This window comes from Rhipicephalus sanguineus, chromosome 3 (assembly GCF_013339695.2).
Source record: "Rhipicephalus sanguineus isolate Rsan-2018 chromosome 3, BIME_Rsan_1.4, whole genome shotgun sequence".
NCBI lineage: Eukaryota > Metazoa > Arthropoda > Arachnida > Ixodida > Ixodidae > Rhipicephalus > Rhipicephalus sanguineus.
The window spans coordinates 200,580,036-200,588,013 of NC_051178.1; positions in this window are offsets into that span (position 1 = coordinate 200,580,036).

Genomic DNA, 7,978 nt, shown 5'->3' on the forward strand with positions numbered 1-7,978 from the left:
CCCTCTTCACTTTGTTTTTATTGTGCTCTCTACTAAAATTTAAAGCATTCTCTATTATCAAACCCAACCGTGCACCCTTCTGGATATGTAACCCCCGTCTTCAGCATACTGAACACCTTGCCACCGCAAGAAAAATAAATACGCTAACCTAGAAAAAAATTATAGCGAAATCCGTGCTCCACGTGCACTTTTCGAAATACGCATGAACAGCCGAAAGGAAGAAAAATACTTTGTCATAGCATTCTTTTCATATATCGCACTGCTGCTATACAGTCTATAAGATTTTGTGGCAGAGTTTGCAGTTCATTTGTTCACGTGTTATTGTGCGAAAAGTCAAATTATCAAGAGATTCCGCGGCTGTAAGCACGCCATGCGCTCTTGCATCAGATATCCTTCCGCGCTAAAGTTTCTTGAACTGCTTGCGCTAGCCACTCGGGCACACAAATTCAGCCTTTCGAAACGTCAAGGCGTCGGTGACCGTTGTTCTCTTCTACCACTGGAGCTAACTTCGGACGTCTGTGTGGACCTCAGCAGAAAGATCATATGTATACAGCTGTCCAGCTCATCCCTTTATTTCTCTTGTTGCCGAACGTCGCGCCACTCTCTAATATAATCTATAAACTCCTTTTTGAGGACTTCTCCTTGCAAGTTTCAGCAGTGCATACATGTTATGTACGGTTTGTACTGTGCTCTTTTTTTCTCGATATTATAATGGTGTGTGCCTTGCGAACGATGTTGCAGTGTTGTACACGTTCCTCTAAAAGAGGAACGAAAGCTCGTTCCTCGGTCCTTCCAAATATTGGAGCGGGTTCCCGTTACAAGTTCCTCTAATGAGAAAGGAACTCGTTCCAGTTACACTTCGAAAATTGGAACGTGTCGTTACATTAACGTTACATTTGAATTTTTATTTAAAATATAGTGCCTGTCATTACCGGATAATCCTGAGGCGAAATAAAGTGAGCAACGTAAAGCTCAAATAGAGCTACATAAATTTTACAAATTTTACATCGCCAGCAGCAGGTTATATGTAGATAAAAGGAATCTAAAGAAACCTCCTAGACGAACGTTTAATAGACCACCGGCCATACTACAGACATGTCTAACTGCAATTTTCGTGCTCGTCTATTACAAGTGCAACACATGTGGCACTTTCCACGTCACTCTTCAAGTGCACAGTCAGAATACTGCGCTTCAGATAGTCTAATAAAGAAATGCCAGGCCTGCGCTGAAAGCGCAGCACAGTCACAGCGAAAGCTGGAAGAGCGGCGTTTCTAGAGCCCGTTCTAAGCTCCCTTGTAGCTACTAATACAAGTTCACTAGGAACGTACCCACTACGCCATAAATCACAATTTTTGTGAACTTCGAAAGCACCTACTAAGCCATTATTCGTCATTCTGCGGAAAAGCGAGGCACCAGCTACACGTCTGTAAGGCATTATGTGCACTTTGTTGACGCGACGACTGATGACGATGAAGAATTATGGCTCAGCCCTTTGTAATGGGTTGGAAGCTTTAAACGGCCCACCAGTTATGCAATTTGCATTGGGTGACGCCCGATCGCTATTTCCCTCTCCCGTCATGCTGTACAACATACGTTGACGTGGGAGAGAGACGGGGGGCGAGGGGGCAAAGAACTTTACTGAGACCCCGAGGAAATGGATCATGCGCTTCTGGGCTTCCTTGGAAACCAATACAAGTGCGCTTGCGAGGAACCCACTATGTTATAAATCATTGCAATTTTACTGAGACCCCGAAGAAATGGATCATGCGCTTATGGGCTTCCTTGGCAACCAATACAAGTGCACTTGCTAGGAACCCACCACGCTTCAAATCATTGTAATTTTACTCAGACCCCGAGGAAATGGATCATGCGCTTATGGGCTTCCTTGGCAACCAATATAAGTGCACTTTCGAGGAACCCACTACGCTATAAATCATTGTAATTTTTGAGACGTGGGGCAGCAGGCACTGTGCCATTTTTCGTCATTCTGCGGAGAGCCGTCGTACCTGCTAAACGCATGTAAGACATTATGCGCACTTTGTTGATGCTGTGCCTGATGACGATGAAGAATTATGGCAGAGCACTTTGTCATGGGTTGGAAGCATTCAACAACCTACTCGTTGCGCAATTCGCATTGTGTGATGCCTTGTTCTAGAATTCGCGTTGTGGGACGTTTGGTGCTTATTTTCTCTTCTATCACGCTATACTGCATATGTAATGTGGTTCCTTCCCGACATGAAGCCTGTATAGGACCTTTTTGCAAAGCAGTTTCAAGCACCGGCATGGCTCAGAGGTTGAATACTGGGCTCCCACGCAGAGGGCCCAGGTTCGAACCTCGTTCCATCCTGGAATTTTTTTCTTGTTTCGTTTTTTTCTTATTTCGAGCGATAGTGGTTACGGACACCGGCGGCGGCGGCGGCGGACAACTACGGCACCAAAAACGGCCGGTGAAATGATCTCATAACAGCTTCCGCTGTAAAATTTCCATACGTTTCTTGCACAGGAAACCGCATCGAAAGGAACAATACATAAGCACTTAACGAGTGCTGATTCAATATTGCAGTGTGAGTATAAAATAATGCCCAGGATACGTATTCGCAACTTAGTAAAGTGCCGTGTTCGCACTCAGCAAGAGTAGCATCCCGATGTTCGTATCCGACAGACGAACCTGTTTTACAGCGAAAGCTGTTATGAGATCATTTCTCCGGCCGTTTTTGGCGCCGTAGTTGTCCGCCGCCGCCGCCGCCGCCGCTGCCGCCGCCGCCGCCGCCGCCGCAGGTGTCCGTAACCAGTATCGCTCGAAATAAGAAAAAAAAAGAAGAAAATTCCAGGATGGAACGAGGTTCGAACCTGGGCCCTTTGCGTGGGAGCCCAGTATTCAACCTCTGAGCCATGCCGGTGCTTGAAACTGCTTTGCAAAAAGGTCCTATACAGGCTTCATGTCGGGAAGGAACCACATTAGCATATGCAATATAGCGTGGTAGAAGATTAAAATAAGCACCAAGCATCGCACAACGCGAATTCTGTAACCAGGCGTCAAACAATTGCGAATTGCGCAACGAGTAGGTTGTTGAATGCTTCCAACCCATTACAAAGGGCTCTGCCATAATTCTTCATCGTCATCAGGCGTACAATCAACGAAGTGCGCATAATCCCTTACATGCGTTTAGCTGGTACCAACGCTCTCTGTAGAATGACGAAAAATGGCACAGTGCCTGCTGCCCTACTTCTAAAAAATTACAATTATTTATAGCGTAGTGGGTTCCTCGCAAGTGCACTTGTATTGGTTGCCAAGGAAGCCCATAAGCGCATGATCCACTTCCTCGGGGTCTCAGTAAGGTTACAATGATTTATAGCGTAGTGGGTTCCTCGCAAGTGCACTTGTGTTGGTTGCCAAGGAAGCCCATAAGCGCATGATCCATTACCTCGGGGTCTCAATAAAGTTCTTCGCCCCCCCCCCCCCTCCGTCTCTCTTCCACGTCAACGTATACAGCATGACGGGAGAGGGAAATAGCGACCGGGCGTCACCCAGTGCAAATTACATAACTGGTGGGCCGTTTAAAGATGCCAACCCATTACAAAGGGCTGAGCCATAATTCTTCATCGTCATCAGTCTTCACGTCAACAAAGTGCACGTAATGCCTTACAGACGTGTAGCTGGTGCCTCGCTTCTCCATAGAATGACGAATAATGGCTTAGTGGGTGCTTCCCAACTTCACAAAAATTTTGATTTGTGGCGTAGTGGGTACCTTTCTAGTGTACTTGTACTGTAGCCCCAAGAGAGCTTAACGGGCTCTAGAAACGCCGCTCTTCCAGCTTTCGCTGTGACTGTGCTGCGGTTTCAGCGCAGGCCTGGCGTTTTTAAAGACGATAGTCTTTCTTGGGGAACTTAAACGCAGAAATTTTGGTCTGTCTTTCTGTCTGTCTGTCTTTCTGTTTGTCGGCACGTCCCTCGATTCAGCCACTCGGCCAAAGTTGAACCACTTGCCCAAGGGCCAGCCGTCTTGAACTGGTACGGCTGTTCATACTTGTGAACGTTGTCGATCAAAAAGTAAATATCATGCATATCTGAGGTACAACATCGCTAGGTAATTATTAGGTGGCGTGTTCCTTTAATAGAAAATGCATACATACGTAATTTTAAGGACACTAGTTTCTTAAGCTGCGCTGAAAATGCATAAGAATGGAAGCTTGAGCGAGTTGGTGTGCGTTCATCTTTGTTGAAACAGCGCTCACTAGACGACGACGAAGTAAAAGAAGGCACAGGACAGGCGCTGCCTGTCGTGTGCCTTCTTTTACTTCGTCGTCGTCTAGTGAGCGCTGTTTCAACAAAGCTGAAAATGCGACTGCGCTGAAATTTGCCTTCCTCCGTGCCCTTCGCACGAGCTCATTGTTGTGTTTCGGTTTCGGTTCTGTATTGCACTGTACGAATGCCATGGGTTGGTGTTGAAAAACTTTAGTTTTGAGAAGGCCAAGAAGGTGGAAAAAAATGTTTAAAAAATGAAAAAGCAGCGTTGTGGGCGGCCTTCAGGCTGCCGGTTGTGGGCGCCGCTCTGGCGTTCCTGTTTTACCCAGGCGACGTGTAAATAAAAGAGTGTGTGGAGAGTACTCGTTGAGTGCGGACGTTTCTCTACAAAGGTCTTCGCCTGCTGCTGCGCCGGGACTACCAGCACGCAACACAGCACTCATGTTTCCCGACGTATTGCCAGATGGCGTCCATATCTCACACAGCGCCTCTTCTATCGTCTTTACACGACATTTGCAGCGAAGCACGCAGATACGCGGCCAATTTTTTTCGTCAGCACTTCGTTTCCAATGTTGAAGAGCCGTTCCACCAAGCGCTTGAGGGCACTGCTGTGTTTACAAAAATAGGAACAAAGTCAACCGCGGTCGTAGGGGCGAGGGCCGGCTCAGCGGGTGCAATAACAGTGTAGCTCTGGATGTAGTACGCGTATCGTTTATTGCATGACAGACGTTATCGGTGCGGCGGCTGTCGAACTGAACTATAATAAAAATTATAGACCAATAGCCGCCGAGATAACTCGCATGTTGGAGGTATTCCTGCCCATGCGCAACCATCGAAGGCACCAACAGGCACCACTGCCGCACCCGCGTCCACTGCGTTTCGGTCCTCTTCCCCGCCAACCACGCAACCGGGTGTAAAAAGACAGATTTGCCTATAGCTGTTGGCTGCGCATGCACGAGATGCTAAAGGGACGTTCGAGCCAGCCGCTAAATACAACGTGACGAGAAAAACATTCCCAGGATTTGGGCCGAAGCTTCGCAGTCGGCGAGCGCGCGAACATAAACCAATAAAACGCCGGAAGCGTATGCTGCACGCGGTAAGGCGTTCACTTCCAAGTGATAGAACCAAAGGGTAACTTCGCCACCGTTACGTTGGTGCCCAAGACCATTCATCTGCAGTGGGAGGCCACCGCGCGGGATTTCGGTGGTTAGCACATTGGTGCTTCACTCACATTCTACGGCCTCCAGTGTTGTGATTGGTTCATCTGTCCCATGCGCGTCAAACACCAAATTGGCGACGATGATTCGCGCGGTTCGAGGACTCTGCGAAAGCACGCGCAGGCGCCACGACTACGGTAAGTCGGCTCCCCCACTTTTCCTTATGCCGACACGGCCATGGGGACGCGTAGCTGAAACACACACACACACACACACACACACACACACACACACACACACACACACACACACACACACACACACACACACACACACACACACACACACACACACACACACACACACACACACACACACACACACACACACACACACACACACACACACACACACACACACACACACACACACACACACACACACACACGTGGTCGGTCTCGGCATCGCGCGCTTCCCTGCGCCCTCGGCGGGCGCCTTAGCACCATATATAGCAGGACAAGACGAAAGCTCCGACGTTAACAAAGTGCGCACTCAAAGTAGGCTGTGCATGGCCATGTCTCATCACATGACCACTGGAACTGTGCGCAGACCTTTCATTTCAGTGGACTGCTATCAGGAACGTTGCCCCGCTTCGGAGCTCTGTGATCGCTCGTCCGGTGATAACTGATGGATATGAATTTATTATATTATATTTATTGCTGCGATTACGAAATAACGTTTGGGATATAAAATAATAGCGAATGCAATTAACAAAGCAAAGAATAGTGAGATGTTGGCTATATAAGGGCCTGGTCTACTTATTCTTAGCTCGCCCGTTTCAGATAAATCAAGAAGCTCCATATGCAAGAAGCAAAAGAAGGTCAGTGATTGTCCATCATAAAACTTTTCCAAGTACCTTGCTCCACATAAGCGTTTTACAGCGAAAGCTGTTATGAGATCATTTCAGCGGCCGTTTTTGGCGCCGTAGTTGTCCGCCGCCGCCGCCGGTGTCCGTAGCCACTATGGCTCGAAATGAGAAAAAAAAAACGATATAAGAAAAAAATTCCAGGATGGAACGAGGTTCGAACCTGGGCCCTCTGCGCGAGCGCCCAGTATTCAACCTCTGAGCCATGCCGTCTTTTTTTATCATGGTGTTTAATAGAATGCGTATGAAATTAGTACACAGTATCACAATAGTCTATAACACAGAGTTACACTACTACAGTCACTTAGCGACAACGAAAGTACAAGCACTGCCACAAAAACTGGAAGACTAACTTATAGTCCTTCATTCCAGGGAGAGTTCTTCATCAGGTGCTGCACAGAAAATGTGGCGAGGCTAAGCACCTCACCAAGATTGTGTACCATTCCGGTATGAAATCAAGTTCGTCGTAAACTTCTTTTAAATTAATAACCATTCGGGTGAAATATATACGTGATGAGGTGATCGGCTCTGCGTTACGGTCCTGCATTCGCGTCTTCCACGAACTGTGCGTACCAATAACAAAGAACATATCGTACGGCACTTCATCAAGAGGTGTTAGCATCAAATAACGAATAGTGTACGAATTAATTTCAAATTCTTTCTGCAGAGTTTGCTGAAGGACATCCCAGAAAAGAATCGCATCTTTGCAGCTCACGAAGCAATGCCGGTGCTTGACACTGCTTTGCAAAAAGACCCTATACAGGCTTCATGTCGGGAAGGAACCACATTAACATATGGAATATAGCGTGGTAGAAGAGTAAAATAAGCACCAAGCGTCGCACAACGCGAATTCTGTAACCAGGCGTCACACAATGCGAATCGCGCAACGAGTAGGTTGTGGAATGCTTCCAACCCATTACATAGGGCTCCGCCATAAATCTTCATCGTCATCAGGCACAGCATCAACAAAGTGCGCATAATGCCTTAGATGCGTTTAGCAGGTACCACGGCTTTCCGTAGAATGACGAAAAATGGCATAGTGCTTGCTTCCCTACTTCTCAAAAATTACAATGATTTATAGCGTAGTGGGTTCCTCGCAAGTGCACTTGTATTGGTTGCCAAGGAAGCCCATAAGCGCATGATCCATTTCCTCGGGGTCTCAATAAAGTTCTTCGCCCCCCCCCCCCCCTCTTTCCCACGTCAACGTGTGTTATACAGCAAGGCGGGAGAGGGAAATAGCGACCGGGCTTCACCCAATGCAAATTACATAATTGGTGGGCCTTTTAAAGCTTCCAACCCATTACAAAGGGCTGAGCCATAGTTCTTCACCGTCATCAGTCGTCGCTTCAACAAAGTGCACATAATGCCTTACAGACGTGTAGCTGGTGCCTCGCTTTTCCGCAGAATGACGAATATTGGCTTAGTAGGTGCTTCCCAACTTCACAAAAATTGTGATTTATGGCGTAGTTTGCACGGAGAAAGAAGTATTTGAGGAGGTGAATCTCCAGGCCGCGGCAGCGCGCGAGGGCGGAGCGATAGCGTCACGGCGGAATGTGGTTTACGCCAAAGCACGACAGATGACGCTTTCGGCCTGTTGCCATTAGAATCACTGTATATGCTACCTTTAGGTAGCAGAGTAGCGCATAGGTC